The 25,369-nt window shown below is 56.7% G+C and overlaps 1 protein-coding gene across 2 annotated transcripts in view; it reads right to left on the bottom strand.

Moving 5' to 3' along the window:
• Positions 1–24,867, bottom strand: part of LOC138818112 (diacylglycerol lipase-alpha) — a 63,316-nt gene extending 38,449 nt beyond the window's left edge. The window contains exon 1 of one of the 2 annotated variants that reach the window (XM_070009019.1): positions 24,763–24,867. The gene's annotated coding sequence lies outside the window, so the exon portion shown is untranslated. Of the gene's footprint in view, positions 1–14,271; positions 14,317–24,762 lie in introns of those variants that run through there. The other variant, XM_070009021.1, reaches the window with a different exon arrangement.
• Between the last annotated feature and the right edge of the window lie 502 nt (positions 24,868–25,369).

The raw sequence follows: 25,369 nt of genomic DNA, 5'->3' as shown, positions 1-25,369 counted from the left end.
TGCTACACAGAGGGTGCTTGGGAGCGTGCGCTATAAGGACACAATCTTGATTAAATTAGTCCCCTTTTCAAAAGTGTATTATGGCTCCTAAATGCCTCTTAAGTAAAATTAAAGCTCTCAACCACTAGCCATAAAGCTCTTCACCAACCAGCCTCCCCCATGAGTCCGGCCACGAGCATCAGCACCCCTCCACGCACACCCGGCTCAGCTCTGCCAGCTGGAAAACCCAGCCCCCAGTACTGTCTAGGTGTTTGAGCATTTCTTCCTCTGCTTCAAGAGTTCTCCCTGCTCAGGTGACTGTCCCCAGAGGTCCCCAAGCTCCAGCCTCCATGGATCAGCCTGTGGTCTGCCTCTCCAGCCTCTCTAGCCCCAGTGTCACTCTGCTGGCACTTAGCAAGGGCACAGCAGGATGGAGGCAGGTGTTGAGGGCTGGTGCCCTCGGCCCCTCCACCACGCACAGTGGGAAGAGGCGGCCTCTGTGCTGACCCCTCTGGACCCAGGGAGGTCAGCCAGGCTGCCGTAACTCCAGGGGACAAACCTTGCAAAGAAGGGGCCTGCGTGCCAGCCGTAGGAGGAGGCAGGGCAGATGCTCAGTGCTAATGGGAAGCCCACCTGGGGCTTGCAAGCCAGACAAGGTCCTGGCGAGACCGACGGAGGCCGAGTCTCCTGCCAGGCTGAAAGTGGCACCTCATCTCCTCGGGGGCTCAGGGCAGCAATGAGACAATGCCTGCTGTCTCAGCAAGCACAGCCCTCCCTCCACCTCCCAGGAGTGGGGGATGGTGGTGGGGAGGGGAGGCTTGGCCTGCGTCACAGCCCGTGCTGACTTCTCCACCCTCAGTGGCCGCTGGCAGCTATAAATACCACTCCTGTCTCTGGATGGTGCAGGAGATGACCTAGAATCGTGGGCTCTGAGGCCTCCTGGGGGCCCCTCCCTCCCTGTTTCCAATGGATCCTGCCTGACTAGGGCATCCTTAAAGTTGGTCAGTTGGCCCCAACCAGAGCAGGGCCTTGGCCCAGAAGTAAAAAGAAACTCCAGTCCTGGGGGACAGTGCTGTGGTTCCCTAATAGTTTCCCATAGGGATTCCTACCCACTTCACAGACAGAAGACTCGGGGCACTAGGCCAGCCTGAGAGGCCTGGAAAGAGACATGGCTGACTGACCATTGGGACCCCCTTGCCCCCCGCCGGCCCACCACCCACCAGAGCCCCCATCTCTGGCTCTCACCAGAGTCCTGCTCAGGGGCGAAGGCCCTAAAGTCGCTGGACCCTAAACCCTCTCACTGCCTTCTCCATCTCAAGATTCCTCTGGGATTCTTGTTTCAACCTGGTTTCCACACTTGCCACCACTGTGGGAGCCTTGCTGGGCCACATTCTATGTTGACAGGGGCCATGAGAAGGCTTGGCCTGCTTCTGAGAGCCTAAGACAACCCAGGCCCCGAGCCCCGGGCCTGGCTGGCCTGGGAACACCGGGCAGGGGTCGTCCTCAGATCTGGTGGGTGTAAGGACACTTGGGGTATAAGGAGCCGGCTGGGAGAGGAAAGAGCTCCAGGGGCAGGGCCCGAGTGATCTGAACACTGATGCAATCTGGCTAAAGGCAGCTATCCTGTACCCATTGGACAATCAGCAGGCCTATTCTGTGCCAGGAACCTGGGAGGTAGCAATACAGAAAGCCCCACACCAGCCTCCAAAGGTCCCATGGAGCCTACAGATTTCCACTTAATCTCCATCCACAAGGAAATTTCCTGATGCATTCTATGGTCATGGAAGAAGCTCCCAATGGAGTCTGAAGAAGGAGGTAAAGGCACATGTCTTGGGGCTGAAGCTGAGCCAGAGCACAGGGGCCACAGGAGTGGATGACAGGGACAAGATGAACCTCCACAGGTGCCTGTTCACAGGACATGGCTGGCAGAAGCAAGCCCAGGCCAGTGGCCAGGAGCAGAGAAAGGGAATTGGAAGCCTCACAGAGCAGCCTGGGCAGGTCCTTGTGGGCCAGGTCTTGGACCTGAGCTTGGAGGGATGTGGAAGGCCCCAGAGTGAGATTCATCTGACCTAACAGTGGCAGAGGAGGGTAGTGTCAAGGGCAACCCTGGCTTTCTGGCCTGTGTGATGGGTAGCAGAATGACAGAGGGGACCCGATTCTGGTGGGACATCTTTGGAACAGACGCCTGGGGCTGTCTGCTCTACCTCCCAAGCAACATGTTTCCCCCAAGAGTTCCAGTTCAGCTGAGTCTTGACTTAGGTTAGCCTGTGCACAAGCAGCCAGGACACCATTCAGGTACCCATTCAGGGTTAGGCACTGAGCTCAGTTCCCACAGCTGAGGGTTCTCCTGACATGCTTGGGGGTGGAGATGTTTCTCCTGAAAGTTGATTCCTTGCTCTTCAGGAACCCACACCTGACCATGGGAATGACCTGACCATGGCAAAGGACAATCTGAGCAAATGGAAGCCCCCATTGGGTGAGTAGAGAATGGATCTGTTGGCCAGTCAACCAACCAACCATCCATCCATCCACTTACCTACCTACCTACCTACCTATTTATCCATCCATCCATCCATCCATCCATCCATCCACCCATTCAAGCATCCATCTACCTAACTATCCACTTAACCATTCATCCATTCAGTCACTAAAGCTCTATCCATCCCTCTGTCAATCCACCCATACATCCACCCCCCATACACACACCATTTCCACTCATCCACAATGTCCATCACAAAGCAATTTCCCTCTTAAGCTTGCTTAAGAGGGTCCCTATGCTGCCTTCCCTCACCTCCTTCCATTCTGCCCTTGCCCACCTCTTTCCCAAGCACACAGCCTGCTCCCTCTCCTCAGTAAGCCAAGTGTGTCTTTTCTTAATGTCTCTACCTTCACCCCACATTCCACTTCATCCCTAGAAGTCTGAGTCCGGCTCCCAGCTGTCATTCAGTTCTGAGCTCAGAGGCCCCTCATTGGACTGCCCTCCCTTTGGTGAGACTCTTGTTTCATTTTCCTCTCAGCACTTTGCACCATCTAACTAACTCTGCTTTGTTAATTGTGTGGTTCCCCCCCCCCCCATCAGGGTGTAGCTCCACAGGGCAGAGGTCTCTTTTGTTGCCTTCCCTTTTGTGTCCCCAGAGCCTAGCCAATGACCTGGCAGGTGGCAGAAGTTCACCAAGTCTCCGCAGCTGGAGGGGCAACCATTTCTGAACAGTCCCAAGGGGTAGAGTCAGATCACATGTAGGAGCCAGTACAGAGCAGAGCCCAGAGCCCAAGGCTCCGGCCTGCCAGCCTCCAGCTCTTTTCCCATCACCCAATGTGATGCTGAGATCCAAAGCCCAACTCCGCCCTGCCCTGCAGCAGCTATGCAGTAGAGGCACTGGTGCTCAGCCAGCACCCGGTGCCAGGGAGGGAATAAACACAGTGTCTTCATCTTTGGGAGGAGGCAATGTTGGCAGAAAGGGGTGTTGGGGGATTGGTCTGTGGTGACACTGGGAATCAGGTCCTGTGACCTGAGGTCTCCCCAGAAGTGGCCAGCCAGGCTCCCCTCTACCTCCCTGTCCTAAGCATTTGAGCAGTTTGACTGCAGCCACCTCTGGAAGCAAGGAGGAAGAGACTGTCTCTGAGAGCCTGGGTTCTTCCCATGGAGAGTGATGGGTTGACCAGATGGTCTTCCTAGGATTTGCTTGTTCCTCCTGCTTCTAGAAAATATGGAGGCTGAGCAAACTACTGGCTTTCTCAGAGACTCTGCCATGTTCTCTTTGGTGGGGCAGGGGTGGGGGGGGAGTAGATGGTCAGAAATCACCATAGTGGCCCAGCCTTATCAGGATCTCTCGTGTGTGTGTGTGTGTGTGTGTGTGTGTGTGTGTGTGTGTGTGTGTGTGTGTGTGTTTCCTCAGTCTTGAACTGAACTTTTTTGGCTCAGTGTTCATACTCTACCACTTTGAGCCACAGCTCCACTTCTGGCTTTTTCTGGTGTTTAATTGGAGATAAGAGTCTCACCAACTTTCCTTCCCAGATCTGGCCTCAGATCTCAGCTTTCTGAGTAGCTAGGATTACAGGCATGAGCCACTTGCACTTGGCAAGGAGCTCTGTTTTTGCAGATCCTTGGACCTATCCCCTCAGCAATTCCATGGAACCTGGGTGAGGTTCTAAGCCCTCATCCTTTCTCCATATAATGACCAGGAAAGAGAAGCACCTGTTGCCTCCCTGACCCCTAGGGAAGGGAGGAAGTTTTGTGGGGGCTGATTTCTGGGTGCTCACTCTATCTCCTTCCCCACTATCCCAATCTCCTGTCCTCCAGCTGCCCCCCACCCCATGTGAGGCCCAGCAGCTGTCAGGAGGGTTCTTAACAAGAGGCTTGAAAGCCTCAGCCACTTCCTGTCGATCCTGAGCTCCCCATTGGCCCCCAGCTTCTCCACCTCCCACTCCCACCTGCACAAGCCTGAGGAGGCCAGGGGAGGAGAGCAGGGGAGTCTTTGCTCAAGCACCACCTACCCAGAGGCAGAGGGCCAAAGGAGGGAGGGCAGCAGGCAGGTGTCAGGGCTGAGCCTGGGTGGGGGGAGGCTGGTCTTAAGTCCCTGCGGCCTGTTCAGTGCCAGCCCGGCACTGAACAAGCCCTCCTTGCAGCTCTCCTGGGGTCCTGGCAGGATGCATGAAATCACGTCTGGGAAGTGCTCAGGGCGTCTCTGAGAGAAAAGGCCAGAGGGATGGAGGTGGGATTCATTATGCATTAATGTGCTTATTTATTAGCATTGATGCGGGAGCTGAGTGGGAAAGGCGTGGGGCTTGGGGGTCAGAGAATGCAAGCTGGCCGGCCACTTCACAGGTAGGGGCTCTCTGCACCCCAGTTCCTGCCAGAGAGGGGGATAAACAACATGCATCCAGGTTGGGTTTCCTCTTACCTGCCACGGATGGCAAGGATACCAGCTGCATGGGAGAGGCACATGGGGGAGGGGGTGGGGCAGCATTCGTGCTGCCAGAGGAAGAAAGGCCTGAAGAGGCTTTGGTAATGGCTGACCCTCTATCTATATGCAAGTCCGTGTCTCCCCCATACTTGAAGAAGGGAGACCAGAACGCTCTTTCATCCAAGTCCTGCTGTTCTGCTCCGGGGTGGTTTGGGGGCACCTGGTGTCTCTTCCAAGGCACGAGGCCCGGCTGCCTCCTCAATCCCAGCCCATGCAGCCAGGCCAGCTTGGGAGTGACCATGCGGCCTCCTGCCACAGTGCCCATCAGGGAAGGCTGTCACCATGTTCTCTCCCTCTGTTTATAGAACTCTTCATCCGTGGAGGGTGCAGCCCTGGCTCTCGGGGAAGGGGACACTGGCCATAGACCTGGGTTTGCCGAATGTCACTGTGCAAGGCAGGGTGTCACTCCAATGTGGTACTGAAGCGTTCCCTCCTTCTGGGTGCTGGTGGCTCATGGCTGTAATCCTAGCTACTCAGGAGGCTGAGATCTCACGATGGTGGTTCAAATCCAGCCCAGGCAGGAAAGTCGGTTAGACACATCTCCACTACACTACCAACCCCCTCCCCCACAATCCCCCAAAACAAACAAAGCCACCCAAGTGGTAGAGTGCTAGCCTTGCGTGAAAGAAAGCCCAGGGACAATGCCCAGGCCTTGAGTTCAAGCCCCAGGACTAGCACAATTAAAAAAAAAAAAAGATTCCTTTCTAATAGGACCAGAGCCACCTATGAGGCTGATTACAGGCAGGATGGCTTCAGGGAGAAATGGCTTCAGCTCCTTGTCTGCTTAATGCAAGCCACACCTTGGATCCCAGCTGTGAGAGAGAAACAGTCCCCCTTCCCCCCCCCCCCCCCCACGTCCTCTTGGCCCTGGGCTTCCAGATCTCTCCAGGTGCTATTGCCTAATCTGTTGCCTTCAACCAGAGATCTCAAGGAGTCACCAGCGATGAGCTGCCAGCCATGGGAGAGGTACTGGAAGGCCAGGCTTTCAAAAGCAGGTTTGGCACCGGAGGAATTCAAGTGTTAAGTTCTTGGGGCTAATTCATCTGAAAAGGAGGTCAGGGCTGGGGTGCGCTGAATCAAGGCAGGATCTCTTGCTGGGAGAAAGGACCAGGGCCTGTACACAGGCTGCTCTGGGAAAGCCAGGAGCAGATGTGTCTGTTCGGGCTCCTGGTTTGGGCCATGTGGTCCTCAGCCCTGGCCATACAAAAGTCCCATTGATGCCGCCTCTCACCCCCATGGGCTGGGGCTCTGGGGGCCTCTCTGCTCCTGACAGTCCAGCTGTTGCTGCTGCTGCTGCCGCTCAAGCATGAAAGGCATGCCAGGCCCGGGCACTGCAAGGTCACATGCTCTATGTGGGCGAGGGCAGGCCCTACTGGCCATGAAGGGGGTGGGGTGGGGAGTAGGGGGTGGGCATAGTACTAATGGGGCAGTAGGTATGGAGCCTGCCGAAATGCTGGGTGCCCAGAAGCAATGGGGCACCTGCTTACTATCCTCACTTAGCTCCACCCATCTTCCAGAAGGGCAAATCATTGGCAAATAGTCAGGCAGGGGTGAGAAACACAGCAGATGTAGGGCTGGGTAAAACAAACACTGGGACCTCTGCTCTGCCAGCTGAGGTAGCAGAGGGCATGTGCCCAGGCGGTCCTGCATGCAGCCACCACTGGAACCCATCACATCTGGCCACATCTGGGAGATGGGATTCCCTGGGGAAGAATGTGCTGGTCTTTCCCATCACGCTGCCCAAAGAGGGGCCAGATAGTGACTAGGAGAGAAGACGCCCAGGGTCTGGGCTCCTGGCCCTGCCCCTCCCTCACCAATCACACCCTTGCTTAGAGGAAGATGACAGAGCCAGGGACCCAACAAGGAGTTGGGCTGGCTGGTCTGCTTGGGCTTAGTGCTCTGAGTAAGGCCTGGGTCTTTGGGGCCGGGGTTGTGGAAATGACACCTGTGTGGGGCCCAAGCACAGGGTTTGGCAGACAAGCACCCGCTATGTGGATGCTGGCAGAACCGGGACAGAATGTGGGGCCAAGAGTGGCCCTCCAAGGCATACTTCTCCTCTTCCCCACCCCTGCAAGACCCAGCCAGGAGGAAAAGGAGAGCTGGCAGGGCTGCTCCAAAACCCAGGCCAGAGCTCTTGTAGCTGAGAAAAACCTGGGCTGCCATGGGACCTGTCAGGGTCTTCAGTGTTTAGATGACCCTAACCCGGGCTTGTCCTGAAGGGAACGTGAATGGCATGTCCACCATGTGCCACAGCTGAGTACTCTGCAGGCAGAGCGCTTTCATGCCTCCGTACCTTTGCACGGGCTGTTCTTGGCCCAAGATGCCCTTTTCAATGGGAACGCTTCAGCATTTCCAGGCTTACCCAAATACACCAGTTCCCCAGCCCCGCCCCTACTCCAGATGGACCAATCAGTGTCTTCTATTCCAGGCCCCCCCCCCCACACACTAGAAGGCAGGGCTGCATACATTGCATCTCCCTGTCCCTGGCACCTCACACAGCACCTGGTGCCTGGCAGCTGCATGAGAAATATCAATCGAGGCCCAGCCCAGCCTCCTTGCCTGGCTCATATCATAGGTCATGGAGCCTCAGAGTCGGCCAGTGGGTAACTAAGCACCCTTGAAGAAACTGGTCCAAGTACCAGGGTCCCACTCCTTTAGAAACTGTCCTCCCAATGTACACCACGCTTCACCACAACCAGACGAGGCTCTGGGGGCTTGCAGGCTGCCTCCTTGTCTCCCAAACACAGAAGGCAAAGTTAACCAGGGGGTGAGCAAGAGAAGGGGAGTGCACCGGAACTGCAGGGAGAAAGGCAGTTGTGGCTGCCATCTGCTGTGAGCAAGATGCTTGGAGAACACGCGCTCCTCACTCGAGGTCTCCCAGCCAACGGCGCCGCCCCTCTGCAGATGGGAGTGGGCGGTTCAACCAAGCCGGCAGAGGCCACGGAGGGGGACCAGGGCCTGTCCTACCCACCCAGACCCACTGGCTGCCCCTGCCTGACCTGTTTCTACCAGAGGGGGACCAGGGAATCAGCTCGGGACACGCAAGTCCACAGTAACGATGCTAACTTAAACATGAAAACAGTAAGGATAATAATATTGTTATTGTCTATTTGTTTATTGTGTGTTTATGTATTCCCAGTCGTGGGAAGTTCTGGCCATTATCAGGCATCATCTGATCATTCCCAGAAGCAAAAGAAACGCAGGTCCAGAGAAAGCCTCGGCCACTTGATTCTCCTCTTGTCCTCGGTGCCATTCAGCCCTACTGAGTGCCTCCATATATTTCCTTTGAAAACAGTGCCCTTCCCAGTGGGAAGGGTCTTGGAAAGTTCATCAGACATCTCCCCACCCTCCCAACTGCGTTGTGGCACACACATGCTGCTGGCTTGGTGCTCCTGATACAGTGTGCCAAGTTTGGAACCAGGCAGGGCTCAGAGGGCTGAGCAGGGCCTTCCAGCCCTGCTCCCTTCCCGGGACACCCTTCCCTACACCCGCCTGCAGCAGAGGAATGAGCACAATCGGCTGGCCAGATGTGCTGGCGGGCATTTAGACACCCTGCTGTCACGGTCACAGCAGCTGCCCCCTGGCGCTGGGCCAAGAGAAACAGCAGCGTTTCTCACCAGGCCAGGCTGGTGGGGTAGAAGCTGAGAAGCTAGCCTGCCACATCCAAACCGTGCCAGGGTTGCAAATGTCACCCGGGGAGGCTTGCCATCCAACCCAGTGGACCAGGGGGCCACCCTCCCTTCTCACTGGCAACAGGGAGGAGGCAGAGACTCTGGGGCCAGGCACCCAGAACTACACATCCCACCCCACCCCCAGCTTGTCCCAGCAGTGCTGCTGCCACCCCCACAGGCCTGCTAGGGAGCCACCAAGCACTCCAGTTCTGTCTGCAAGTCCTCCTCCGCCCCCCCACCCCCCACGCCATGATTGCGACACCTCCGTCCTACGTCCTACAGACTGCGCCTGCATGCCCCCGGTGCACACAGACCTGGGTGGATTTGCTGGGGAAGGGGAACGGGGGAGAGGGGGAGGGAAGGGGGAGCTTCCAGTTTTCGCTTCCTCTCAGGGGTCCTTGGCCCTGGCCAGGTCGCCATGCTGACCCCACTTCCTGCCTCTCACAGGGGCCTGGCTTGGGCCACCAGTCTGTGACGTGCCTCTTCCTCCAGGAGCCCATCCATGGCTTCCCTGTTCCCCTCAGCCTCCTGGCTGGAGTCAAAGAGGGAAGGCATTTGGCCCAGGGGGTCTGTGGGAGCAGCCCGCCATGCTGGGGACCCTGGCCCTCACTCCTGGGCTGGGACGTGGGGGTGACGGGCTCAGTGGAGTGAGGGGTACTGGGAGCTTGTGGAGGGACTGCCCACAGCCTGCCAGGGAAGTGGAGCCCAACACCCCGCTCGCCCCGCTCCCGGGACTCTGTGTGAGTCGCTGTCACCACAGACACCTTCACAAATAACTCCAGGCCGAGGGTGACTCAGCCAGGGAAATCCCAGCACCCGCACCAACCGCTGACACCTACGAGGGGGCGTCCAGCCCCTCCCGCAGGGGGCGAGAGGAACACCCGGGCTCCCCCACCCCCATTTCCTGCTCCTTGACAGGGGAGCCAGGCGGGTGAGGGCACACAGAAGTCACAGTGGAGCTGGGACCATGAGCACACCAGCCAGAGCCCCTACCAGCTCCCTGCACCCCATGGTGCCTGGCACCCTGGCCTCCAGGGCTTTAGTACCCTCATGGTCTCAGAAGATGAGGGTACAGACACCCCACCCCCTCCCTGGCCAGGACTTATGTGCTGCCTGCACCCAACACCCCACTGTACATTGTCTTGGACCCAGAGAAGGACAGGATGGAGAGGGGTCCGAAGCCCAGGCCAGGACCAACAAAGTGGCAAGAAAGGCTCTAGAGAGACAGGCATGAGGCCTCATAGCAAGACATCCTGGCCCTGGAGAAATAGGAGAAATAGCCAGGTCTGCAAACCAGCCAGACCGGTTGGTGCTAGCGGCCACTTGGCCAGCTCCCTGCGCCCTGCCTGAGGTGTACAGAAGAGACACTGCTGTCTTTGGTGGCTGTGGCTGGATTGGCCTAGAAATGGTTTTGCCCTCCTCCTTCCCATTACTCCATATTCCTCCTACCGTATATGTGAGGAGAGTGAGGTTAATGGGGTGCTCCAAAGTCAAAGACCAGGGTGGGAAAGCAGAACTGGGAGCACCATTGCCTGAGACCAATGCCAGAGCTCCAATGCCAGGGTGGGACCCACTGGCTGCTCAGCTACACTGTCGGAGAAGACCTACAACAGAGCTGACCATGGTGTGTAGCAAGTGGAAGGCAAGGATGGCTCGTCCCTCTCACCTCCTTCCACCTCAGCTATAACCCCCTTCCTGCCCCAGTGTCAGGTGGGCAGTGAGGGTATGTAAAGGGCCCTTGGCCAACAAAAGCCTGCCTCATGCTGCAGCCCTGGACCTGGGTGCTGAGTACCACCACAGCTCCCCACTTCTGCTCTGGGCTGCCTCTGATGGTAACAGGTTAGGGTGCACAGAGGTCCGTGGGGTGCTTTTCTGGCATTGCAGGTACACACTCTTGGTGCTGTCTGGGCAGCCAGAGCTCATGCTCACGTTTCTCCAGCTCCTCACCAGCTTTGATCTTCAGGATTGGGTTGGGCTTTTCCCCTCCCTGTGATTCTTCCTGAAGCCCAGGCCTCTTGCACTTCTCAGGCAAGGAAGTGGGTGGTGGGAGAGATCCAGAAACCCATCCGCTCTATTGAAAGAAGACTGAAAACATGTGACCACACAAATCTCCTGGGTTTACTTAAATGTCTTTCAAACAAATGCTTGAATGGATTTCTCCCATCCTCCCTCCCTCGCTCCCTCCCCACAGAGGCACTCAATGGAAAACAGTAGCGCAAAGGGCTGAGACTCCAGGCTGCTGGGGCTGATGGAATGGGGTCTCAGACACAAAGGCTGGCGGGAGCTCACAAGGCAGCTTGGGCCAGGAAAGAACGAAAGACAGACACCTGACCAGGAGGCCGCAGAGGGGTGCGGGTGGGAGAGTGGAGTGGGGGAGGGGGAGAGCAACCTCAGGCCCAGGATGGCTCAGGTGCCCAGCCCTCTGCTGTCAGGGTCATACATACATCCCAGAATCACTGTCTCCATCCTGCCATAAGCCTGGAAGTCTGGCTGTCCCTGCTGCTCAAGCCTTTGCCAGGAGGGCCTGGCCACAGTGGCCACTCAGAGGAGAGAGAAGCGGTGGTCTCAGTGAGCAGAAGTTACTCTGAAAACCAGGCAGGGTAGCAGGTGTCTGAAGGTGAGCGACTCCCCAGAAGGTCAGAGCCAGAAAGACCAGGGAAGACCAGAGTCCAGGCCTCCCAGATCCCCCAGCAGTTTATAGATAAGGACCCGCTCAAGGTCACAAAGCTTTGGGGCTTTGTGCTGTTCTTTGACAGCCTCATTCATCCACCAATACCTCCAAAACACATCCTACAAGCCTAGACTCTGGAGTTTAGGTTTGGATATCGGAGTGACACCTTGATGGAATGAGCACTCTGCCTCCAAGGGTCTTGCTAGCTTGCTTTGATTTTTCCCTCCTTGTCATCTATACAGAGGAAAAGGCAGAAGAGACAGTATGGAGGTGAGAGACAGAGTTGAAGGTCAGCCCTGCAAGTGCAGCGGGCTAGGAGGCTGGCCTGCCTCAGGCTGCGAGAGGCCACAGGCCGTGACGTCACAATGCCGGACCAGACATACTCATGCTTACATTTTTCCCCCTTCTTACTACAAAACGAGGTTCTAGCTAGAAAATAGAAACCAAAAGAAAAAAGAGCAACACAGACATCACCTGAGATCTCTCTAGGAAAACCATTCACATTTTTCTAGGTCTTTCTTCTTTCTCTGTCCAAGCCATTTTTACTACTTCCCTCCCTCCCCCCAGAACTAGAAAAATGCCTTCCTTGTTTAAAATTAACTCCCCCCCCCATCACCATCTTTATGCCTCATAGTAGAATCACTATAATTTATTCATTCAACTCCCTGGCTTTTTCCTTCTTCCCTGCAGGTAGGCCTGGGCTCTGGAATTCAATGTCAGAACCAAGCCAAAGTCTGGGTATTTCTTGGCAGTGGTCAAACTTTATGCACAAGGTTGGGGAGCAGGGAGTAGGGGTTCTGCTCTTCACCACAGCTCTCAGGAAGGAAGTGATTCCCAGTGACACTCACACTTGAACTTGAATGGGACACTAAGCCGATCAACAAGTAACAGATAACTTAGGAAGACTTTGCAAAGTACGCTGCAGGTCCCAGAAGGCAAAGCTTCAGACACAATAGCCTCTAAATGCTTAGCCTTCAACAGAAGACTCAACTGCACAGGCAGAAGCCCAGGGACAGGGCCTAGGCTTTGACTTCAAGCCCAATGCCTGGTTTAAAAAACAAAACCAAAAACAACTATCCTGTTCCAGAGGTGAACCTGGCCATGGCTCCCACCTGCGCTCGCAGAAAGCCTGGCTTCCAGGGCTGGGCACATTGTGGACTCAGGGCTCCTTCTCAGAGCCAACAGGATGGGGAATGAGGGAGAGTTTGCATCTCTTGTCTGTTCCTGGGCGATGCTGTAGGTTGAGTAGCACCCAGGTGTGTACCTGGGCTGGTGCTGGTACTGAGCAGATGCAGTCAATGGGCACGGTTTATCACTGCAAGCATGTGCTAAACATCAAATACTATACACTTGCCTCTCAGGGTATGGTCCATGGGTCAGCAGCAGCCACTGCCTTTCAGAAATGCAGGCACAAGCCTGGCTAGTAGCTCCTGCTACTACTAGCTACTTAGGAGGCTAAGAGCTAAAGACTGTAGTTTGAAGCCAGACTGGGTGGGAAAGTCTGTGAGACTGTCCTCTCCATTAACCAGCAAAAAGCCAGAAGTGAAGGTGTGGCTCAAGTGGTAGAGCGCCAGCCTTGAGTGAAAAAGCTTAGGAACCACATCCAGGCTCTGAGTTCAAACCCCAGTACTAGCATAAGGAAGGAAGGAAGGAAGGAAGGAAGGAAGGAAGGAAGGAAGGAAGGAAGGAAGGAAGGAAGGAAGGAAGGGAAGGAAAGAATGAAGAAGGAAGGAAGGAAAAGAAGGAAGAAAGAAAGAAAAAGAGGAAGAAAGACAGGAAGGAAAGAAGGAAGGAAGGAAGAAAGAAAGATGGAAGGAAGAAATAAGGAAAGAAAGGAAGGAAGAGGGGCTGGGAAGGTGGCTCAGTGGTAGAGCGCTTGCCTTGCATGCCTGAGGCCCTGGGTTCGATTCCTCAGCACCACATAAGCAAAAAGAAAAAAGCTGGAAGTGGCACTGTGGCTCAAGTGGTAGAGCACTAGCCTTGAGCTGAAGAGCTGAGGGACAGTGCCCAGGCCCAGAGTTCAGGCCCCACGACCGGACCCCCCCAAAAAAAAAGAAAAAAGAAAGAAAGGAAGAAAGAAAGAATGAAAGGAAGGAAGAAAGAAAGGAAAAGAAAGAAAGAAAAAGGAAGAAAGACAGGAAGGAAGAAGGAAAGGAAGGAAAGAGAGGAAGAAAGAGGAAAAGAAAGAAGGAAAGGAAGCAAGCAAGCAAGGAAGGGAGGGAGGGAGGAAGGGAAGGAGGGAGAAAGGGAGGGAGGAAGGAAGCAAGGAAGGGAGGGAGGGAGGGCAGGCCAAGTGCCCGTGGCTCATACCCATAATCCTAGCTATTCAGGGGGCTGTGATCTAAGGATCATGGTTTGAAGCCAGCTGGGGCAGAAAAAGTCTCCTTAAGACGCTTATCTCCAATTAACCACTCAAAAACCGGAAGTGGAGCTGTGGTTCAAGTGGTAGAGTGCTAGCCTTGAGCACAGAGAGGCTCAGGGACAGTGCCCAGGCCCTGAGTTCAAGCCTCATGACTAAGAAGAGAAAGAAAGGAAGAAAGGAAGGAAGGAAAGAAGGAAGGAGGGAAGGAGGGAAGAGAAGGGAAGGAGAGAGAAAGAAAGAAAAAGAAAGAAGGAAAGAGAAATGAAGAAAGGGAGAGAGAAAGAAAGAGGAAGGAAGAAAGGAAGAAAGGAAGGAAAGAAGGAAACAAACTAACCCCAGCACATGTTAGAAGTTCAGACTGAAGTCCGTGTGACCTCAGCTGTAGCTTCCTTTGTAATATGCCAGAGTCAAAACAGCGCCACGCGGAGTGCTGGCCAAGTGACTGTACAGTGTCCCCATTGTGCAGGTGGGGACAGCAGCTGAACTGAAATGACTCGCTCAGGGACTCACCACCACCAATAGAAGGAGCTGTGACAGGAAGCCAGACTGGCCTAATGCCCCATCAGAGCGCATGCCCATGTCTGTTCCACCTCCCTCCCCTCCCTGGCAGGCCGCCTTCCCCACCTGGAGATCAGGCTGCAGACAACTGTGCTGCGTGGTTCTCCCCGGGACAGCGGGCTGGAGCTGACCTCATTGGCTGTGCAAAGCCAAGTTCATTCCCAGCGGCCTCCGCTCTGTCTGCAGTCTGCAGCCCGGGTTGGGGGTCCGCCGCCTCCAAAGCCCAACGGCACAGTGGGGGGCAGGAAGTGGGATCTGGGGCGGAGGAACCAGGAGCTCAGTTTAGTCCAGGACATTCTTTCTTCACAGCCAGCCCCAGTTCTGTGTGCCTTTTTGAAAGGAAGTAGAGAATAGCTGTGCTCAGCCCAGTGAGGCTGGCCTCTTTCAACGTTCCAGTTGCTGCCATTTCCAATTACAACTTCAGAGGGCTCCTATAATTTATACATCCCAGGATGCACTGCTCCAGCTGCTTTATGATGGGAGTTCATTACACCATTAAGGTTAAACTTTTATAAAGTACTGAGCAGGTGGTGGGCCAGGCGCCCGGCTTAGTTACCGCTCCCAGAAGCCTGCTGAATGGGGTTCACCTGGGGAAGGGAGGGGAGGGTGGAAGGCTCTCTAAAGGAGCCAAGAAACAGAGAAGGCGGCTCCTGAGGTGCCCAGGGCCTCCATCAGCCTGTTTATTAAACTGCACAGTATAACAGGCAGGCTTCAAGGAGAACAATCTGGAACAGCTCTGTGGCACTGGCAGGGGGCATGCGGGGTAAGGAACTATCCTGTGTGAGTCTGAAAGGCACCTGCCAGGGCCAGGGAGGGGTGGGGTCTGAGGAGGGCTAGGCTTGCAAGGCAAATGCTGGAGCGGCCTCTGGGGGAGGGGGGGGGAGAGGGGCAGTGGACATGGGGCTTCCAGGGAATGAAGGAAGCTGGGTAACCAAAGAGTGCCTTCCTTTTGTGGGGACCTGTCCTCCCCAATGGCTCACAGGCTCCCCACTGTGAGATAAGGGAGGGTGAGAAGGAATAACCTTGAAAGCAGGGGCCAGAGGGACACCAGCTGTAAATCCAAGGCTTCTAGAACATTCCCTCCCCCCCATTTTCCAGGAAAGCTGAGGTCCTGCCCAGTGTCCCATGTGGCACACATGTACCCCTTGGGGGCGGGGCGGGAGGCGGCAGCCTGGGACTGTCCTGAGCCAAGGGCCCAGGGAAAGTGTCACTGCTCTTTGTGTCAAGTGTTGAAACTCTAGAAGCAGGGTGGACACTCCAGGAAGTGTTGCTATTGTGGCTATCACATCCGTTCACGGTCCAGTCGCTAACCGGAAGTTGGAAGTGACAGAACTAGTCTGGGCTCCTCAGCGCCTGGCCCCCGTCCCGGGGCCGTGACAGAGGAAGACCAAGTGATTTTCCAAAGTACAAAAGTGAAAGGACCCACGAGAAGAGTTCCTTGACCCGGCCAGAGGAACAGTCTCAACCTGGCTGGTGTTTGGCCCCCCCAGAGCACACCGCCTTCCCGGGCCTCTCCCCGGTGTCCTTGAGCTAGGAGGTCTTGCTGTACGTCTAGAGCTTCAAGTCTCAGTTGCCTGTGCCACAGTGGCCCACCAGCGGGCGGGGCTCACATCCTTCCCCGGTCATGAGAGATGGACTTTGGTTTGCCAAGGCTGATTGTGTTCTTGGCTGTGAGGGGTCAGCTCAGGACCCCCTACCCCCCAGTCTCTAGGACGTACAATCTGACCCCTGGGCAATCGTCTCCCAGCCCTCAGGACAGCCGAGGGGGGCCGAGCAGCTTTGCCCAGGGAAGCTCACTGGGGGCTCTGGGAAGAAACTGACTTCCCGCAGTAGGCCTCAGGAGAGGAAAAGTTAGACAAAGGAAAAGAGCCAGATGGAAAAGGCGCCAAAGGGAAGGAACCAAAAAAGAGCTGGGGGAGGGGGGGACCGGCTGGGAAGGCCAGCCTCGAGAGGGCCGGGCATGAGCCGGGGAGATGCCAGAGGGCGGCAGGCAACTGCCAGCTTTTCCAAGTGGAATGGATGCTGCAGGGGAGGGATCCTAAGGGGCCTGGCCTGGCAGGAGTGGTGGGGGGGGGTGCAGGCTGGCCTGGCTGGGGAGGAGCCCCGGTGCCTTGAAAGGGAGAGTCTCTCCACCCTGGCACCCACCTGGTCTGCGAGAACAATCAAGCCAAGTCCTGAGAATGAGTTGACAGCGCTTAGCATGTACTGAGGACCAAGGGGAGACCCCCATGTGGGAGATGAGGACACGGACAGCAGTCAGGAGCCTGCCCCAAGAATGAAAAGACTCACAGGAAGCTGTGTCCTTGTGGGGAGCCCCTGTCCCCAGGCCTCTGCGGGGAGAGGACAAACCAGAAGCCTCTGATTGAGGCACCCAAGGGGGCAGCGGGTTCTTGGAGACTCTGAGGGTTACAGATCTCCTGCAGCTGAGACCTGGGGGGGGGGGGGAGGGCCTCCAGAGCCACCCCAGAAGCTGCAGCAGGGCGTGTGGCGCAGGGGCAGTGGGGAGCTGATGGAGTGGTGGCTGGCTGCAGGGTGTGTGCCAGAGGAGTCTGATGTAATCCCAGTCTGCAGCAGGAAGAAACTTGGGAAGTGAAACAAACCGTCACCTAACGGCCGCCCGGCCGCCGGACCACAGATTTCCAATGACAGCGCCAGACCTGCCCCACCTCCACCCTGAGTCAGGGGTGAGCCCTCTTGGGGGCGCGGGGGGGGGGGGAACAGGAGGAGGCAGGCAGCCTTGCAGCACGTGTGGCCACCCTGAGCCCTAGCCAGGCACTCGATGGTGCTCCCTGGTGCTCCCTGGCTCCCGGGCCCTGGTGCTGGGCTTGGGTGGAGCTCTGAGGAGCAGGCAGTAGATTCCTAGCGGCTGCCCTGGGCATCCTGCCACGCACACGGAGGCTGGCGGTCGTCTCGTTTTCTGAATGGACGCTGGACTCACCTCTTCACCAGGCTTCCGCATGCTTGGAGGGTGGAGAGCTGTTGCTTGCTCCGTGAGCTATCCGTCTTCCTTCCTCTCCAAACCCAGCCTGCATCAACCTAGTTAAGAGGAGCATGGGAGACGAGGGGAAGTAGGGCTCAGCACCCCCAGAGGGCCCTCCGTGCTTCTAGAGAGGGAGGGGACTGTCCCCTGGCATCTAGACATGGCTCAGGCAAGGAGAATACCAGCCAGGGCCTGGCACCCACTCTAGGGGCCTCCCGCCCCTCTCCTGGTCCTATACAGGGTCCTGGGGCATGTTGTTGGCAGCTGGCGAACCACAGAATTCTCTTGCAACCTGTCCAGGGTGAACGGGAGGGTGGGTGGGTGTAAACTGCCTTGGCCTGGGTTTGTGCGCCAGGCCTCAACGCATTCCTGGCCTGCATGCCACGAAGTCTGAACCCTTGGCCAACGCGTCTTCCCCAAGTCCCTTCCAGCCAGCCTTGATCATGAGGCAGCCAGCAAGAATAAACATCACGGCTGCTGTTATACAAACAGCACAACCGAGGCTTTGAAAGGATAAACCACACATCCAGCAGTGCCCGGCAGAATCCAGCCCCCACATTCCCCACATTCCACACCCTCTCCCTAAAATCACCCACCCTATGGGAGTGGGCACATCTAACCCACCCCTCCAATCCCCCCCACTCCCAAAGAAGGGAGCCTGACACAGGCCAGACAGGAGACAGGGAATGCATGCTTGGTAAACAGCAAGATTGGACACAAGCAGGAGAGAGAGAGAGAGAGAGAGAGAGAGAGAGAGAGAGAGAGAGAGAGAGAGAGAGAGAGAGAGAGAGAGAGAGAGAGAGAGAGAGAGAGAGAGAGAGAGAGGCAAAATCCCAGGGGAGCGGGTGGGTGTAGGCCCTGCCTCACCTCACTCAGCTGGGCACGTTTCTAAACGTCATCTATAAAATGGGTTAGTGCCACCTGCTCCCCTGGGGTGCTTAAGAGAGTGAGAGAAGCCGAGGGGAGCTGAGAAGGCACAAGTTTAGCACAGCACTGGCATCTGTGTTCAGCAAGCGCTGTTACCCGGGTCCTTGCTCTTCAGGGAGGAAGGGAGCCACACACGCACTCTCATGGTGACCCCAGGACTCTGGCGCGCTGCAGCCCAGCGGGACACAAAGGAAGGCTCCCTGGAGGAGGCTTGAGCAGGGCCCAGCGGAGCAGCAAGGTGTCATTGCCACACTGGACCAAATGCAGCCTACTCAGACCCTGGCTCTCCACCAGACTTCTGTGTGTCCCTGAGCAGGTGTTGACTCAACCTCTCCAAGACTTCCACAAGATGAGGTCGGAGAGAGAGGAGGCTGTGCAGAGGGCGTCCATTCTTTCTCCTTCATCTGGATTCACAGATGGAAACTACCTTAAGCATTCACAGATGGAAACTACCGTTTTGATGATTGTTATCATCATTATTCTGTGGCTAAGCAAAGACTCCCATGGATAAACTCCTGCCGTCCTCTTAAACCTCAAGCTTGAAAGGATTGACAAAAACCAAGCATGGGGCTCCGGGGCCAGGGGCAAAGAGGTATGTCCTCACCAAGTCCACCCTCCAGGAGGTCTGTCCACCAGGGCAGCCCTGAGGGGGAGGGGCAGGGGACATCATGAAGGCGTATCAATAATGAATTAACCTTAAGTAAGAGTCCGGGAACATCAATCATAAATTAATTAAATGGCTCCATAAGAGACAAAGACAATGAGCCTACTGGGGAGGACTTAGAAGCTGGTGTCTGGCCTCAGAAGCTACACTCTCTGGCCCCAAACAAGGCCCCATGAGCTCCTCTGCCAGGAAGGCCTCCAGGTGCAGCTTCCTCTGGGAATGAGTCTTCCCTTCCCGTCAAGGTCTTCCCTTCCCAAATGAAAGGGGGTTGGGGGGAGGCGAGGGTCCTGTTCTCCCTCTCACCCAGCCCCCAGCTCAGAGAACTCCACCGTTTTGATGAAACTTCCCAGAATAGTAACCTCCTGGGCTGCACTCAGGCAGGCAAAATTTCAAGGGGGTAATTTGGTGAGAAAATGATCAGACGACTGGAAATCAGTGCTAGGAAGATCAGAACCCCTCTGCGGCCCTCAGGGATGAACAGCCTTGTAGGGAATCTTTGAAAGATACCCTCCTTCCTTCCCCCCCGCCCCCAACTCACATTCTGGCCTGGTATCACAGAAGACACTAGCTGAAGGTCAGAGTACCCTGGCCAGGGGGACCAGTGCAGGATCTAGGCCCTGCCTCCCACCCTTCCCATGCCCACCTCCTGCTGACCCTTCTAACTTCTCTCCTCTGCAGCTTGCCATGCTTTGCATATTGCTTCCTCAGCGAAGCCCTCTGCCATCCCCTCTCCAGTCCCCTCCACCAGTAGCCCTGGCACCTGCTGCCAGATGCCTCTTGCTGGGGCCGGCATCCGATCCCACCCCCTTGCTCAGGACAGTTCAGGTCCTACCACTGTGACCCTGGGGACCCAGCTCCTGCCCACCTTTCCAACGTGAACTCCCACTGCGGCTGGCCTTCCCAGTCACGTGGTTCCCCCTTTGCCTCCACTGCCCACCCCCCACCTCCTCTAGGACCATCTTTTCTGGTGTTTGTTCTTGTTGGTCCTGAGGGAACTGGGTCAAAGGCCATGCATGGTCACCTAAGTTTCTCCAGATGACCCGGGTTCAACTTTCTCTTGTCTGACCTCTGGTAGCATCCGCTTCTAGAAATACTGTGTCTTCCCTTGAGGGCAGAATCTATGCCTTCTAGCTCCAGGCTTGTAGGCAGGTGTTCCAGAAATAACTGCCTCTGGATCCTGTGGAGGCTCAGCGAGAGGAACTGGTTATCCTTTCGCAACCCTACCTGACAGATAAGCGGCATTCTACTTCCAGGCCAGGGTGGAGCCCAGGACCCAACACACCTCTGAGCTAAACTATGCTGATCCTGTAGTAACCCTTTTCTGTGAAAAACGCTTCTGGCTGCCAGAGCCCAAAGCACTCTTTTGAGTGCTTGCTTTGATCGGAACGTCTGTTTGCCAGACTTCAGTGGTGGAATTCTTACAATGCCTGATGGAATTCTTACAAGTCTGCTGGGGTGGGGTGAGGCAGTGACTGTCCCCATTTGACAGATAAGGAAACTGAGGTGTGGAAAGGGATGGCGGACTCAGATCTGGGTCCTTGCTATCCGTCTGATCTTCAGCTGTCTGCGGGAGGTGGGCGTGTGGGGGTTGCCCCTGGGTAGTTCATAGATGGCTATTTCAGAGCCACGCTTCCAGCCTGGGCTTCCTTCTAAGAAATACAGAGAAGGCTGGGCGCTGGGAACACATGCCTATAATCCTAACTACTCAGGAGGCTGAGATCTGAGGATCAAGGTTCAAAGCCAGCCAAGGCAGAAAAGTCTGTGAGACTTATTGCTCATTAACCACCAGAAGTAGAGCGGTGGCTCAAAGTGGTAGAGCACTAGCCTTGAGCAAAAGAGCTCAGGGACAGAACCCCTGAGTTCAAGCCCCATGACCATCATCATCCTCATCAACAACCACAAAAAGAAATACAGACAATCTCAGGAGCTATGACCACCCTGCCCCCCAACTGTATCCCTATCCCACCAATGACAAGGCCACCCCCTCCTTGGGCTCTGCTGTTCCCTCCAGTGGCTGCTGGGAGCCCAGCAACACCCCATTCCACATACACCCACTGACACCAGGCCAGCCAGACACTGGAGCCCACAAATTCCCACGGCAGCAGCCGCTCACACCCCCTCAGCCCTCACCCCACGGACATGCGTGGCTTCACACACGTGCACCCTTGTGGAGGAACAGCCCATGTCTGGGCTTCTCACATCCTCACCCACAGGTCAACCAGCTTCCGTCTACATCCTTCTCCCTAGGACTTCTGAGTAACTTTCTGGGTCTTCCAGACCCGATCCAACTCCACCCCCCACCCCTTACATTTCCCCACCCACCTCTCAACGATGAAGTGTAACCCATGTCTGTCTCAGAAAGGAAGAGAGACAATCAAGATGAAGAGTTTTCAGCCCTGCGTTCAGGGGAAGAAACCACATCCTCCCCTGTCCTGGGCTCCGTGGTTGCAAGAGATTTATCTTTCTCTGACCACAGACTCATTGATATTTCCCCCAGCGCTCCTTGCCTGCTTGGCTGGAGGGTAATGGAAAGCCATTCTGGTGAGGAATTGCCCTAGATGGAGGCTAGACCAACAGGTGATTAACCGCTGAGGTTTCCCTCTGGCCTGGGGACACACCTTCAACCACAGCCAGCTGACCTGGTGGTGCCCCCAGTCCTAATCAGCATCCGCTGGCCGGCTTTGCCTGATTCCCTGGCACCCCTCAAGCAGAACAGCCTGGCATAATGATTTATGGGGCAGCTGAGGAAGAAAAGGTTGCCAGAAGCTGAGTAAAGCAACTTTTGGAGAAACATGGACCCAAAAGAGAAAAAAAAAGAGGAATAGAATTGAAAGGAAAAGAAAAGAACATCTCAGCTTGGGAGGGCAACATGACCTCGATGTCCACTCCATGTCACTAGCCCCTTGAATCTGTCCACATTAACATCTGGATACATCTGGCTGGGTTCTCTACTGCCTCAGACCCCTCTCACCATCACGATTAGGTCAGGAAGCTTCTCTGCTTTGGGGGAACTGAGGCCAACTCCTCCTCCCCACATCTTTCGATCAGCCCCGCCTGCCGAGCTGGGCAGAATCCCAATACCCCAAGCAGATGGCAAGGGGTGGCTGCAAAGGGTTCCTGGAGCCTCAGACCATAAGGATGAGCCACAAATCAGAACACACAGGCGGAGGTGTGGAGGGTGAGCTGAGAAGACCTGAACACTGAATGTTCACGGCAGGGAGGCTGGAGGTTTCTTCCTTGGTGGACTCCTCCTTCCTGGCGCTTTCCAGGAGGAGCTGAAATGCCAAATCATTCCCCCAAGACATATAAAGGCACCTCAAGAGCACGAAGAGGGCTTCCAAAACACCCTCTGTACCCGCCCAGGCGTGACCATGAAAACACTTGCCATGCCAGGCTGTGTCCTACTGGCAGCCCTTGGGACAGGGCAGGTCTCCAGTGCAGGGGAAAGAAGTCGGTGACACACCACCCTGGGCCTGGCAGGGCCCACGTCCTCCTTGGACTCGCGGGGTGTTGACACTGCAGCCTGGACACAAGGCAAGTACGTTCTGCCTCAGGGAATAAGCTTGTGAAATGGGCCGCTGTCTACAGCCGACAATCACATGGAACATTTGAGAAATGAGCCTGGTTTAGCAGAAATAGATTGCCCAGCACCAAAGCTACCATGGATGGGGGTGATTCTGACTCGGCAGGCCCGTCTTCCCCTCCTGGGAAGGGCCCTCAGCCAGATGTTGGACCACATCAGGGGAAGTGTCATGAGAATGCCCACTGCACCTGTTGGATTAACCTTCTGAAGGAGGCTCATCACCCCCCCCCCCCCCCAGCCCCCGTGTGTCTGGGCCCCTCAACCTCCCTCACAGGACCACCAAGCCCTGAGCTCACTGGGTAGATGCTCTGACCCACTTCACTTTCCTCAGGGCTGCAGCCTCCCCCCCCCCCCAATTGCTGATATGACTATTCCCACCCCCACCATTCTTAGAACTGGGAGCCAAGGGAAATTCTCATGAGAAAACACACACACTTCCCAAGTCTCCCTCCCACACAGGTACCCTAGATCTGTCAGCCGCAGACACCTCCCAGACCTTCCCAGATGATGAAGCCTGTCTGCAGCCCAGGGGCCAAGGGTTCCCTCCTGCTCGGGCCACTCCTGCAGGACTCCACAGTTAACGATGGCCATGCTCGAACCGTCCTCGGGAGACCCAGGGCCTGGCTCCAGCTCAGTAGCTGACTCACAGTGTCAACAGATCCCACTTTTCCATCCAGAAGCAAGACCGCTCAGGGCCTCTAATTCCTCCAGACAGGCCCTTGACCTTCGGCTCTCTTCTTCCCCAGTCATATTCCATGCTGCCACATGCTACAGACTCCTGGTCTCTACCTGAGGTGAATCCCTGACTTTGCACACTGCCTCTGTTTACAGAGGGTTCCCACATGTACCCTCCCCTTTGATTCTCAGTGACCACCAACAGCCAGGTGAAGTGGCTGGGAGAGGTCAAGTCAACCGCTCAAGGTCACACAGGCAAGACTGGAATTCAAGTCATCTGGATCCAAATGCCTAGGACCATATGCCAGCTTGAGGAAATCTGGTAGGATCACTTTGGCAAAAGAGCAACCACACCACCCTCTCCAAAAACCCGCTGCCTTCTTAGGCATTGCTAAATGCCTTTCCCAGACCCACCCAATACCACTTTTCTAAGAGATCCACAAAGACTGGAAGAGCTCCTCCACACCCTAAAATGTCTCTGGGGGCTCTGGAAATGGCCCTTCTGTGAAGTAGGTCACCATGTGACATCTCAGCCAAACCTTCCCAGAGGACTGGTGAGGATGGACAAAATCCCAGCATGCTTCTGGCCACTGCAGCTTCTTTTTCTAAACATCCTGACGCCGCCCCCCCCCCCAAGCGGACTTCTGCACCCAAAGGTTTTCCAAGCATCAAAAGAAGACCCAACTTCCTGATATGAAGAAGTGAACCCCATCAACCCAACGAGTAGGCAGAGCCCGGGGACCCACGGACAGACTGGGTGTGCCACACGGTCCCCTAAACTGCTGACTGAATGTCACTTCTCAGTAATGTCACTTCTCACCAATGAGAGCCATTCACCCCTCCCATCTTCTCTAAAGTGGGATGGATTTGTGAGACCCCCAAACAACACACACTATCTTGGCTAGGTCTCTGTTCTGGGTCACCATGATCTCCCAGTATTCCTCTTTCACGTCCATGTATAAGGGACACCAACCTTCTCCAGCCTTCTTGCAATCTGGTGTGCCCGAGCTGGGCTCCGTGGCAGTAGCAATGGCCCTCGCCATCTGGGGGGTGGGGGGTGGTGGCAGGCGGGCCGTCCATCCCTTCTTCCACCAGGATCTGTGGACCATCAGTTCTGCCCTACACACCGTGCCAGGCGGCCCCTGGCATTGCACAAAGTCTAAGCCATTCCTCCTAGTCACTCTCGGGACTCCAATCACGCCGTGCACACGGGTCCTTTGAACCCCCTCCCCGGAGCTGTGACTCCAGACCGGGTCAAGACCCAAGGCCACAACCATCCCGACACCCAAGCAATGGCAGCACTTTTCCACACGCGGGTACCCACAGCACGACCCCCCTCCCCCCGACGCCTGCCCCCCCCCCCACGGGGCACTGGCTCCGACCCAGCCCCAGCGCCGTGCGCATCACCGACCTGCACAGGGGGCTGCGCCCGCTTCACGCCCAGGCGGGGGTGAGTCTCCTGACACGCCTGCCCGGAAAACCACGCTGCCCGCGCCGGATCCACGTTGCCCACACCCGTGCCACCGTGTCACCATCCCCAGCCCGCTGCCAGGGGCTCTGCGGACCTCACACCTGTCACGGGCGCGCGTGGCAGCTGCACCTCCGCCCGCGGACCCGTCGGGCCGGGCACCGCGCGCCCCGGGCGCTGCCCAGCCTGCCGCGCCGCTCGCACCGCGCCCGCGCCCGCGCCCCGGGCTCAGGGCCCGCCGCGCCCAAGGTCTCCCTTACCTCCCGCCCGCCGCAGGGTTCGGCCCGCCGCCGCCGCCGCGACCGCCACCTCCATCCTGGGCTCCCCAAGGCCCCGATTCACTAACGCCGCTTCCGCAGGGCGCCGGCGCCGGCGCGAAGGCCGCCTCCGCCCCCCGGGGGACGCTGCGTCCTTTACGTAAAACCCACTCCGCTGCCAGCGGTGACCATGGCGACGGCCGCGGCGCGGCAGCGCCCCCTGGCGTCGGGGAGGGGAGCGGCGCCGAGGCCCGGGTGAGCCCCGAGCCTTGTGGCTGCGCGCGGGGCCCCGGTGCGTGGGGGCAGTGGGCGCAGGGCCCCGGCCTAGGCGCGGGGGGGGCTCCGTGGGCAGATGGGAGGAGTTGGACCCACCACACTGCATGCGGGAATGAGAGCTGCCTGAGTCTCCCCTCCTCCTTCAGGCCCCTCGTGACCGGGTTTAGCGTGGGAGAAGAAAAATAGCAAGTAGAAGCCCTGCAGAACTGGTTCATTTGGGGGAAGGAGAGAAGAGAGATGGGTTCCACCTCCGGGGTGGGGGTGAGGGCGCTCCCTGAGGAGTCGGGGCGCGTCCTCGCCTTCGGCGCCCTCCCCTCCACCGCCCCTCGCGCCC

This window comes from Dipodomys merriami, unplaced genomic scaffold (assembly GCF_024711535.1).
Source record: "Dipodomys merriami isolate MVZ:Mamm:240054 unplaced genomic scaffold, mDipMer1.0.p SCAF_712, whole genome shotgun sequence".
NCBI lineage: Eukaryota > Metazoa > Chordata > Mammalia > Rodentia > Heteromyidae > Dipodomys > Dipodomys merriami.
The sequence above is the reverse complement of the archived record's forward strand: the minus strand, read 5'-3'. Positions and strand labels throughout refer to the sequence as shown.